Genomic DNA, 13,666 nt, shown 5'->3' on the forward strand with positions numbered 1-13,666 from the left:
ATTTACTGCTGATGTTGGTATTGATGAAGCAGCTATCTACTGCTGATGTTGGTATTGATGAAGTAGCTATCTGCTGCTGATGTTGTTATTGATGAAGTAGCTATCTACTGCTGATGTTGGTATTGATGAAGCAGCTATCTACTGCTGATGTTGGTATTGATGAAGTAGCTATCTGCTGCTGATGTTGGTATTGATGAAGCAGCTATCTACTGCTGATGTTTTTATTGATGAAGTAGCTATCTACTGCTGATGTTGGTATTGATGAAGTAGCTATCTACTGCTGATGTTGGTATTGATGAAGCAGCTATCTACTGCTGATTTTGGTATTGATGAAGTAGCTATCTGCTGCTGATGTTAGTATTGATGAAGTAGCTATCTGCTGCTAATGTTGGTCATTAAGTAGCTCACTGCTGCTCACTGATGTTTTTATTGATGAAGTAGATATCTACTGCTGATATTGGTATTGATGAAGTAGCTATCTACTGCTGATGTTGGTACTGATTAAGTAGCTCACTGCTGCTGCTGTTTTTATTGATGAAGTAGCTATCTACTGCTGATATTGGTATTGATGAAGTAGCTATCTACTGCTGATGTTGTTATTGATGAAGTAGCTATCTACTGCTGATGTTGGTATAGATGAAATAGCTATCTGATGCTAATGTTAGTATTGATGAAGTAGCTATCTACTGCTGATGTTGGTATTAAGGAAGTAGCGATATACTGGTGACGTTGGTATTGATGAAGTAGCTATATATACTGCTTATGTTGGTATTGATTAAGTAGCAATCTGCTGCTGATGTTGGTATTGATTACGTAGCTATCTACTGCTGATGTTGGTATTACAGAGCTATCTACTGCTGATGTTGGTATGGATGAAGTAGCTATCTACTGCTGATGTTGGTATGGATGAAGTAGCTATCTGCTGCTAATGTTGGTGTTGACCAAGCAGCTATCTACTGCTGATGTTGGTATTAATGAAATAGCTATCTACTGTTGATGTTGGTATTGATTATGCAGCTATCTACTGCTGATGTTGGTATTGATGAAGTAGCTATCTGCTGCTGATGTTGGCACTGATTAAGTAGCTCACTGTTGCTGATGTTTTATTGATGAAGTAGCTATCTACTGCTGACGTTGGTATTGATGAAGTAGCTATCTACTGCTGATGTTGGTATTGATGAAGAGGCTATCTACTGCTGATGTTGGTATTGATGAAGTATAGAGCTATCTACTGCTGATGTTGGTATTGATGAAGTAGCTAATACTGACGTTGGTATTGATGAAGTAGCTATACAGCTGATTAATGATGGTATTGACGAAGTAGCTATTATAATATATATCTACTGCTGACGTTGGTATTGATAAAGTAGCTATCTACTGCTGACGTTGGTATTGATGAAGTGGCAATCTACTGCTGATGTTGGTATTGATTAAGTGGCAATCTACTGCTGATGTTGGTATTGATGAAGTAGCTATCTACTGCTGATGTTGGTATGGATGAAGTTGCTATCTGCTGCTAATGTTGGTGTTGACCAAGCAGCTATCTACTGCTGATGTTGGTATTAATGAAATAGCTATCTACTGCTGCTGATGTTGGTATTGATGAAGTAGCTATCTACTGCTGATGTTGGTATTGATGAAGTAGCTATCTACTGCTGATGTTGGTATTGATGAAGTGGCAATCTACTGCTGATGTTGGTATTGATGAAGTAGCTATCTGCTGCTGATGTTGTTATTGATGAAGTAGCTATCTACTGCTGATGTTGGTATTGATGAAGTAGCTATTTACTGCTGATGTTGGTATGGAAGAAGTAGCTATCTACTTTTGATGTTGGTATTGATGAAGTAGCTATCTTTTCTTTTCTTTTCCATTTTTATTCACCTGTACTTGGGCCTGGTGGAAAAAAAAAGAACATACAGGCATGGTCCACCAGACCCCATCTTAATTACGGTAACCAAGATAGATAAAAAGATGCAATCAGAGTATGACAATGAGATTTTTAAAATACTGCCCCACCATAACAACAGGACCCAACGAATACCTCTGTTAAAAAGAGTACAATGCTGCACACCACGAAAAGTGATGAAAAAGGCAAGCAAAAACAAGTAGTGGTAGTCCAACAAAGGCAAGAAAAAATTTTCCTTTTTAAAAAAACCAGACACAAAGGCCACCGTTGGGTCCCCCACCATGGGTGGGCAGAATAAACACCATAGTATACTAAGGTGAAACAAATAATGTTGGTTACAAGTGAATCAATTAAATACAGATCAGGGATTTTCTACATAAAAACAAAAATCCCACCCAAATACCCCCTCAACACACCCACCCACCCATCCCCCAAACACATACATATACATGTAGGACAAGTGACAAAACAAACCACAAATAACTTTCCCATATATATCAATACAATTAACATGGTCACAGTACAAAAACATGGTCCACCAATGAATTGATTAATGAAAATCCCATCTCATTAAAACCAAGATCAAAGGAAAATTTCTTAAAATGATTACCCAGTTTTCTCTTGCTTTCTGCAATTTTATATTCTGTGCCAAATTTAACTTTTACCATGTTCTTGTAAGCTTGAAAACTAGGGTTGACATCCTGAAATTTGCATCTATGAATATAATATTTCAAACATAAAAACAATAAAGTAGCTATCTACTGCTGATGTTGGTATTGATGAAGTAGCTATCTCTATACTGCTGATGTCGGTATTGATGAAGTAGCTATCTGCTGCTGATGTTGGTATTGATGAATTAGCTATCTACTGCTGATGTTGGTATTGATGAAGTAGCTATCTACTGCTGATGTTGGTATTGATGAAGCAGCTATCTACTGCATGCTGATGTTGGTGTTGATGAAGTAGCTATCTACTGCTGATGTTGGTATTGATGAAGCAGCTATCTACTGCTGATTTTGGTATTGATGAAGTAGATATCTGCTGCTGATGTTAGTATTGATGAAGTAGCTATCTGCTGCTAATGTTGGTCATTAAGTAGCTCACTGCTGCTCACTGATGTTTTTATTGATGAAGTAGATATCTACTGCGGATATTGGTATTGATGAGGTAGCTATCTACTGATGATGTTGGTACTGATTAAGGTAGCTGTGTACTCTCAGATACGCATGTAGTAAAAGTGCCATAACTTTGTAATTATTCACGCAAGACATATAAAAGTATACATTTTTATGAAGGCAAGACATCAATGAATATCAATATAAGTACAGTTTGGTGTAAAAACAACAATTATGAAGAAAATCACAAAAAGTGAATTTTAGCAATTTTTGTTCGGTACATCATAACAAACAAATAGTCTTTCCAAAAATTTTTGTTTTGCTTTTTTCTTAATCTTGAGGCACCATTCCAAAAACGGTTTTTTAGTTTTTGATATTGGCCTTATTTTTGAGATATTGACCATATAAGGCATCAAAATGATCTTTTAAAATTCACAAACACCTATTTGCACAAAATGATGCCTAAAATCGGAAATAGACCAAAATATAAAGAAATAAGAAAACCGTTTCTTAAATCGATCATGCTTTTTATGATGAGCATAATTGCTTACCTATAGATGCTGTATTAATTGAGTTATCATGTACCTAAATCGCCATTTTACCGAGAATGAACATTGAAATAAAGGCAGTTGAAGTTTAAAGTGGTCACATTTTGCACTTTGATCAAAGCTTACAGAAGAATGCGGCAGTTCTCGTTTTTCTACCTTCCATTACGTTAACATCGGGTAAATCCACAGCCCCTTGAGAAGTTTGGGCGAAATCTATTCATATCTTGATGTTTAAATCGGGGGAAAAACTTGAAAAAATGCACATTTTATAAGCTAAAACGGAGCCATTTGACCGCTAGGTTTTTGTGAAATCAGTGCTTTCGTGGTGTTTCCATAAGATGCGCCGCGCATGCAGATACGCGTCGCGTATGCGTAGCGTATTTGTGCGTTACCAAATTGCGCGATACGCAACGCGAAGCGTTGTTGCGCGCGTGTATCCTGCTGGTACAACAAAGTTTTTCTTTCCTTTTAAATTTCAAACACGAGTGGAATAGTGAAATAAAATCCTTAAATATTGCAGTTGGAGTAACAAATCTGGATTTTCATTCCTTGTATTTATAAAAAAACATAACAAAGTACAAACATATCAAAAAAACTCAATTTCGTGAAAGAAACAATGTCTAGAGTACACAGCCGCGTTAAGTAGCTCACTGCTGCTGCTGTTTTTATTGATGAAGTAGCTATCTACTGCTGATATTGGTATTGATGAAGTAGCTATCTACTGCTGATGTTGGTATTGATGAAGTAGCTATCTACTGCTGATGTTGGTATAGATGAAATAGCTATCTGATGCTAATGTTGGTATTGATGAAGTAGCTATCTACTGCTGATGTTGGTATTAAGGAAGTAGCGATATACTGGTGACGTTGGTATTGATGAAGTAGCTATATATACTGCTTATGTTGGTATTGATTAAGTAGCAATCTGCTGCTGATGTTGGTATTGATTACGTAGCTATCTACTGCTGATGTTGGTATTACAAAGCTATCTACTGCTGATGTTGGTATGGATGAAGTAGCTATCTACTGCTGATGTTGGTATGGATGAAGTAGCTATCTGCTGCTAATGTTGGTGTTGACCAAGCAGCTATCTACTACTGATGTTGGTATTAATGAAATAGCTATCTACTGCTGATGTTGGTATTGATTATGCAGCTATCTACTGCTGATGTTGGTATTGATGAAGTAGCTATCTGCTGCTGATGTTGGCACTGATTAAGTAGCTCACTGTTGCTGATGTTTTATTGATGAAGTAGCTATCTACTGCTGACGTTGGTATTGATGAAGTAGCTATCTACTGCTGATGTTGGTATTGATGAAGAGGCTATCTACTGCTGATGTTGGTATTGATGAAGTATAGAGCTATCTACTGCTGATGTTGGTATTGATGAAGTAGCTAATACTGACGTTGGTATTGATGAAGTAGCTATACAGCTGATTAATGATGGTATTGACGAAGTAGCTATTATAATATATATCTACTGCTGACGTTGGTATTGATGAAGTAGCTATCTACTGCTGACGTTGGTATTGATGAAGTAGCTATCTACTGCTGATGTTGCTATTGATGAAGTAGCTATCTACTGCTGATGTTGGTATTGATGAAGTAGCTATCTACTGCTGATGTTGGTATGGATGAAGCAGCTATCTGCTGCTAATGTTGGTATTAATGAAATAGCTATCTACTGCTGATGTTGGTATTGTCATGAAGTAGCTATCTACTGCTGATGTTGGTATTGATGAAGTAGCTATCTACTGCTGATATTGGTATTGATGAAGTAGCTATCTACTGCTGATATTGGTATTGATGAAGTAGCTATCTACTGCTGATGATGGTATTGATGAAGTAGCTATCTGCTGCTAATGTTGGTATTAAAGAAGTAGCTATCTACTGCTGATGTTGCATGGTATTGATGAAGTACCTATATAGCTATAAATTGCTGATGTTGGTATTGACGAAGTAGCTATCTCTGCTGATGTTGGTATTGATGAAGTAGCTATACAGCTGATTAATGATGGTATTGACGAAGTAGCTATTATAATATATATCTACTGCTGACGTTGGTATTGATGAAGTAGCTATCTACTGCTGATGTTGGTATTGATGAAGTAGCTATCTACTGCTGATATTGGTATTGATGAAGTAGCTATCTACTGCTGATATTGGTATTGATGAAGTAGCTATCTACTGCTGATGATGGTATTGATGAAGTAGCTATCTGCTGCTAATGTTGGTATTAAAGAAGTAGCTATCTACTGCTGATGTTGCATGGTATTGATGAAGTACATATATAGCTATAAATTGCTGATGTTGGTATTGACGAAGTAGCTATCTCTGCTGATGTTGGTGTTGATGAAGTAGCTATCTACTGCTGATGTTGGTATTGTCATGAAGTAGCTATCTACTGCTGATGTTGGTATTGATGAAGTAGCTATCTACTGCTGATATTGGTATTGATGAAGTAGCTATCTACTGCTGATATTGGTATTGATGAAGTAGCTATCTACTGCTGATGATGGTATTGATGAAGTAGCTATCTGCTGCTAATGTTGGTATTAAAGAAGTAGCTATCTACTGCTGATGTTGCATGGTATTGATGAAGTACCTATATAGCTATAAATTGCTGATGTTGGTATTGACGAAGTAGCTATCTCTGCTGATGTTGGTATTGATGAAGTAGCTATACAGCTGATTAATGATGGTATTGACGAAGTAGCTATTATAATATATATCTACTGCTGACGTTGGTATTGATAAAGTAGCTATCTACTGCTGACGTTGGTATTGATGAAGTGGCAATCTACTGCTGATGTTGGTATTGATTAAGTGGCAATCTACTGCTGATGTTGGTATTGATGAAGTAGCTATCTACTGCTGATGTTGGTATGGATGAAGTTGCTATCTGCTGCTAATGTTGGTGTTGACCAAGCAGCTATCTACTGCTGATGTTGGTATTAATGAAATAGCTATCTACTGCTGCTGATGTTGGTATTGATGAAGTAGCTATCTACTGCTGATGTTGGTATTGATGAAGTAGCTATCTACTGCTGATGTTGGTATTGATGAAGTGGCAATCTACTGCTGATGTTGGTATTGATGAAGTAGCTATCTGCTGCTGATGTTGTTATTGATGAAGTAGCTATCTACTGCTGATGTTGGTATTGATGAAGTAGCTATTTACTGCTGATGTTGGTATGGAAGAAGTAGCTATCTACTTTTGATGTTGGTATTGATGAAGTAGCTATCTTTTCTTTTCTTTTTCCATTTTTATTCACCTGTACTTGGGCCTGGTGGAAAGAAAAAAAGAACATACAGGCATGGTCCACCAGACCCCATCTTAATTACGGTAACCAAGATAGATAAAAAGATGCAATCAGAGTATGACAATGAGATTTTTAAAATACTGCCCCACCATAACAACAGGACCCAACGAATACCTCTGTTAAAAAGAGTACAATGCTGCACACCACGAAAAGTGATGAAAAAGGCAAGCAAAAACAAGTAGTGGTAGTCCAACAAAGGCAAGAAAAAATTTTCCTTTTTAAAAAAACCAGACACAAAGGCCACCGTTGGGTCCCCCACCATGGGTGGGCAGAATAAGCACCATAGTATACTAAGGTGAAACAAATAATGTTGGTTACAAGTGAATCAATTAAATACAGATCAGGGATTTTCTACATAAAACAAAAATCCCACCCAAATACCCCTCAACACACCCACCCACCCATCCCCCAAACACATACATATACATGTAGGACAAGTGACAAAACAAACCACAAATAACTTTCCCATATATATCAATACAATTAACATGGTCACAGTACAAAAACATGGTCCACCAATGAATTGATTAATGAAAATCCCATCTCATTAAAAACCAAGATCAAAGGAAAATTTCTTAAAATGATTACCCAGTTTTCTCTTGCTTTCTGCAATTTTATATTCTGTGCCAAATTTAACTTTTACCATGTTCTTGTAAGCTTGAAAACTAGGGTTGACATCCTGAAATTTGCATCTATGAATATAATATTTCAAACATAAAAACAATAAAGTAGCTATCTACTGCTGATGTTGGTATTGATGAAGTAGCTATCTCTATACTGCTGATGTCGGTATTGATGAAGTAGCTATCTGCTGCTGATGTTGGTATTGATGAATTAGCTATCTACTGCTGATGTTGGTATTGATGAAGTAGCTATCTACTGCTGATGTTGGTATTGATGAAGCAGCTATCTACTGCATGCTGATGTTGGTGTTGATGAAGTAGCTATCTACTGCTGATGTTGGTATTGATGAAGCAGCTATCTACTGCTGATTTTGGTATTGATGAAGTAGATATCTGCTGCTGATGTTAGTATTGATGAAGTAGCTATCTGCTGCTAATGTTGGTCATTAAGTAGCTCACTGCTGCTCACTGATGTTTTTATTGATGAAGTAGATATCTACTGCGGATATTGGTATTGATGAGGTAGCTATCTACTGATGATGTTGGTACTGATTAAGGTAGCTGTGTACTCTCAGATACGCATGTAGTAAAAGTGCCATAACTTTGTAATTATTCACGCAAGACATATAAAAGTATACATTTTTATGAAGGCAAGACATCAATGAATATCAATATAAGTACAGTTTGGTGTAAAAACAACAATTATGAAGAAAATCACAAAAAAGTGAATTTTTAGCAATTTTTGTTCGGTACATCATAACAAACAAATAGTCTTTCCAAAAATTTTTGTTTTGCTTTTTTCTTAATCTTGAGGCACCATTCCAAAAACGGTTTTTTTAGTTTTTTGATATTGGCCTTATTTTTTGAGATATTGACCATATAAGGCATCAAAATGATCTTTTAAAAATTCACAAACACCTATTTGCACAAAATGATGCCTAAAATCGGAAATAGACCAAAATATAAAGAAATAAGAAAACCGTTTCTTAAATCGATCATGCTTTTTATGATGAGCATAATTGCTTACCTATAGATGCTGTATTAATTGAGTTATCATGTACCTAAATCGCCATTTTACCGAGAATGAACATTGAAATAAAGGCAGTTGAAGTTTAAAGTGGTCACATTTTGCACTTTGATCAAAGCTTACAGAAGAATGCGGCAGTTCTCGTTTTTCTACCTTCCATTACGTTAACATCGGGTAAATCCACAGCCCCTTGAGAAGTTTGGGCGAAATCTATTCATATCTTGATGTTTAAATCGGGGGAAAAACTTGAAAAAATGCACATTTTATAAGCTAAAACGGAGCCATTTGACCGCTAGGTTTTAGTGAAATCAGTGCTTTCGTGGTGTTTCCATAAGATGCGCCGCGCATGCAGATACGCGTCGCGTATGCGTAGCGTATTTGTGCGTTACCAAATTGCGCGATACGCAACGCGAAGCGTTGTTGCGCGCGTGTATCCTGCTGGTACAACAAAGTTTTTCTTTCCTTTTAAATTTCAAACACGAGTGGAATAGTGAAATAAAATCCTTAAATATTGCAGTTGGAGTAACAAATCTGGATTTTCATTCCTTGTATTTATAAAAAAACATAACAAAGTACAAACATATCAAAAAAACTCAATTTCGTGAAAGAAACAATGTCTAGAGTACACAGCCGCGTTAAGTAGCTCACTGCTGCTGCTGTTTTTATTGATGAAGTAGCTATCTACTGCTGATATTGGTATTGATGAAGTAGCTATCTACTGCTGATGTTGGTATTGATGAAGTAGCTATCTACTGCTGATGTTGGTATAGATGAAATAGCTATCTGATGCTAATGTTGGTATTGATGAAGTAGCTATCTACTGCTGATGTTGGTATTAAGGAAGTAGCGATATACTGGTGACGTTGGTATTGATGAAGTAGCTATATATACTGCTTATGTTGGTATTGATTAAGTAGCAATCTGCTGCTGATGTTGGTATTGATTACGTAGCTATCTACTGCTGATGTTGGTATTACAAAGCTATCTACTGCTGATGTTGGTATGGATGAAGTAGCTATCTACTGCTGATGTTGGTATGGATGAAGTAGCTATCTGCTGCTAATGTTGGTGTTGACCAAGCAGCTATCTACTACTGATGTTGGTATTAATGAAATAGCTATCTACTGCTGATGTTGGTATTGATTATGCAGCTATCTACTGCTGATGTTGGTATTGATGAAGTAGCTATCTGCTGCTGATGTTGGCACTGATTAAGTAGCTCACTGTTGCTGATGTTTTATTGATGAAGTAGCTATCTACTGCTGACGTTGGTATTGATGAAGTAGCTATCTACTGCTGATGTTGGTATTGATGAAGAGGCTATCTACTGCTGATGTTGGTATTGATGAAGTATAGAGCTATCTACTGCTGATGTTGGTATTGATGAAGTAGCTAATACTGACGTTGGTATTGATGAAGTAGCTATACAGCTGATTAATGATGGTATTGACGAAGTAGCTATTATAATATATATCTACTGCTGACGTTGGTATTGATGAAGTAGCTATCTACTGCTGACGTTGGTATTGATGAAGTAGCTATCTACTGCTGATGTTGCTATTGATGAAGTAGCTATCTACTGCTGATGTTGGTATTGATGAAGTAGCTATCTACTGCTGATGTTGGTATGGATGAAGCAGCTATCTGCTGCTAATGTTGGTATTAATGAAATAGCTATCTACTGCTGATGTTGGTATTGTCATGAAGTAGCTATCTACTGCTGATGTTGGTATTGATGAAGTAGCTATCTACTGCTGATATTGGTATTGATGAAGTAGCTATCTACTGCTGATATTGGTATTGATGAAGTAGCTATCTACTGCTGATGATGGTATTGATGAAGTAGCTATCTGCTGCTAATGTTGGTATTAAAGAAGTAGCTATCTACTGCTGATGTTGCATGGTATTGATGAAGTACCTATATAGCTATAAATTGCTGATGTTGGTATTGACGAAGTAGCTATCTCTGCTGATGTTGGTATTGATGAAGTAGCTATACAGCTGATTAATGATGGTATTGACGAAGTAGCTATTATAATATATATCTACTGCTGACGTTGGTATTGATGAAGTAGCTATCTACTGCTGATGTTGGTATTGATGAAGTAGCTATCTACTGCTGATATTGGTATTGATGAAGTAGCTATCTACTGCTGATATTGGTATTGATGAAGTAGCTATCTACTGCTGATGATGGTATTGATGAAGTAGCTATCTGCTGCTAATGTTGGTATTAAAGAAGTAGCTATCTACTGCTGATGTTGCATGGTATTGATGAAGTACATATATAGCTATAAATTGCTGATGTTGGTATTGACGAAGTAGCTATCTCTGCTGATGTTGGTGTTGATGAAGTAGCTATCTACTGCTGATGTTGGTATTGTCATGAAGTAGCTATCTACTGCTGATGTTGGTATTGATGAAGTAGCTATCTACTGCATTGGTATTGATGAAGTAGCTATCTACTGCTGATTTGGTATTGATGAAGTAGCTATCTACTGCTGATGATGGTATTGATGAAGTAGCTATCTGCTGCTAATGTTGGTATTAAAGAAGTAGCTATCTACTGCTGATGTTGCATGGTATTGATGAAGTACCTATATAGCTATAAATTGCTGATGTTGGTATTGACGAAGTAGCTATCTCTGCTGATGTTGGTATTGATGAAGTAGCTATACAGCTGATTAATGATGGTATTGACGAAGTAGCTATTATAATATATATCTACTGCTGACGTTGGTATTGATGAAGTAGCTATCTACTGCTGATGTTGGTATTGATGAAGTAGCTATCTACTGCTGATATTGGTATTGATGAAGTAGCTATCTACTGCTGATATTGGTATTGATGAAGTAGCTATCTACTGCTGATGATGGTATTGATGAAGTAGCTATCTGCTGCTAATGTTGGTATTAAAGAAGTAGCTATCTACTGCTGATGTTGCATGGTATTGATGAAGTACCTATATAGCTATAAATTGCTGATGTTGGTATTGACGAAGTAGCTATCTCTGCTGATGTTGGTGTTGATGAAGTAGCTATCTACTGCTGATGTTGGTATCGATCATGTTGATGAAGTAGCTATCTGCTGCTAGCCTGCTACTGTTGGTATTGGTGAAGTAGCTATATACAGGGTGAGTAAAAAGAAAGTGCAATAGAGCAAACTATCGATATGCAAGAACCAAGTCGAACTTTCCCATTATTGAAAAATTATATAAATGCAACACTCAATATTCACCTTCTGTAAAAATATGAAGTGAATCGCGACTACCGTTTAATTTTTATGAGTCCTTTTGCTGCGATACCCAAATTCGTTATTTGTCCACGAGGTACCATATGTATTTTGAATGAGAACACACAATGCAAGGTAAAGTCACCAGCTCTGAAACTGACTTTAACTTAAATAACGCTGATTTGTGCGTTCTTTTTTTCTGTTCAAACAAACTTTCTAACATTACTTTAAGTCCTTCATATCCCACTCGACTCCAACTCCAATATTTTTTCATCCCATTATTATGTCCAACTTGCTGGATGTAATTCACTCCACTTCAATTTGCGCGCATTTCATTTTGACATTTGAAAACCCCGCCTACAATTTGCATGTTTTTGATAGAGAATAAACATCTTTAAAGTAAAGGTGAAATGAAAATAACCACAAAATAATGTTTCTTCTCCTTAAACAAGACCGGTGAGCAATAACACTTTGGGTGCTCCTTTTGATTTCAATGCCAATGAGGTTAAGAAAATGACAGTTGTTTCAAATCTACCTTATATACACAGAGTGGGCTGACATTCAAATTTTAGGTGTTTCTTAGACAAACATTAAAATTGAGTATCGCTATAAAATGTGTCATAAAAACAAAACGGTAAATGCTAATTCCTTGATTCTTTTTACACAAGGTCACTGATGGATATATCATAATTATATAAAATATTTTAAAACCTAAAAGGTTCAATTCGGTTCTTAAATAAAAATGGATTCTTTTCTCTATTGCACTTTTTTTACTCACCCTGTATACTGCTGATGTTGGTATTGGCGAAGTAGTTATATAGGCCTACTGCTGATGTTGGTATTGATGAAGTATAGCTATCTCTACTGATGTTGGTATTGACGAAGTAGCTGTCTGCTGCATGCTGATGTTGGTATTGACGAAGTACCGTAGCTATCTGCTGCTGATGCTGGTATTTGACGAAGTAGCTCTACTGCTGACGTAGTGGTCCGGGGTAGTGGTATTGACGAAGTAGCTATCTACTGCTGATGTTGGTATTGACGAAGTATCTATCTCTATTGCTGCGGGTATTGATGAAGTATAGCTACCTCTACGCTGCTGACGTTGGTAGGCCTATTGACGAAGTACCCATAGAACCACTGCACTGAACTATCTACTGCTGATGTTGGTATTGACGAAGTATAGCTATCTCTACTGATGATATTGGTATTGACTAGCCCCGGGGGGATCACTCACATAAATGGTCTGTACGCATGCGTGACCAAAAAACAAGAAAAAGGGGGCGTTTTTTTTAGGCAAGGCAAGTTACGCGAGTGACGCATTTAGGGTCTAAAAAACACTGATTTTCAAGAATAAGGGTAGTTTTCTGAAGCTGAACAACTTGTTTAGGGTACCTTTTCACATTTTTGGTAAATTACGAGTCCAAAAAGGGTCCATTTTTTCATTTTTACTAGCCAAAAAACTCATTTTGGGGTAAATTTTATCTTAAATTACCTTATTAAGGGCCTAAACTTGCTGGAAGGGTAAAACTCGTTTAGGGGGTGTTTAAAGAAAATTTGGTCACGCATGCGTACACTAGTATCATACTTGAGTGGCCCCCCGGGGTGACTAGCTAGGACCTATCTAATATATATACTTCTGATATTGGTATTGACGAAGAATAGCTATCTACTATTGATGAAGTAGCTAATATCTATCTACTGCTGAACGTTAATATTAATAAATTAGCTAATAGGCCTATTAGGCCTACTGCTGATGTTGGTATTACGAAGAATGCAAGCAGGCTGAATGCAAGAGTCCCTATGTAGCGCCACCAGCCTTGCACCCAAATTGCGCCCAATTAATAAATGTATCAATACATTGATCAATTGAATGATTTGGCTGATTGGCGCTC

Source organism: Amphiura filiformis, chromosome 7 (assembly GCF_039555335.1).
Source record: "Amphiura filiformis chromosome 7, Afil_fr2py, whole genome shotgun sequence".
Lineage (NCBI taxonomy): Eukaryota > Metazoa > Echinodermata > Ophiuroidea > Amphilepidida > Amphiuridae > Amphiura > Amphiura filiformis.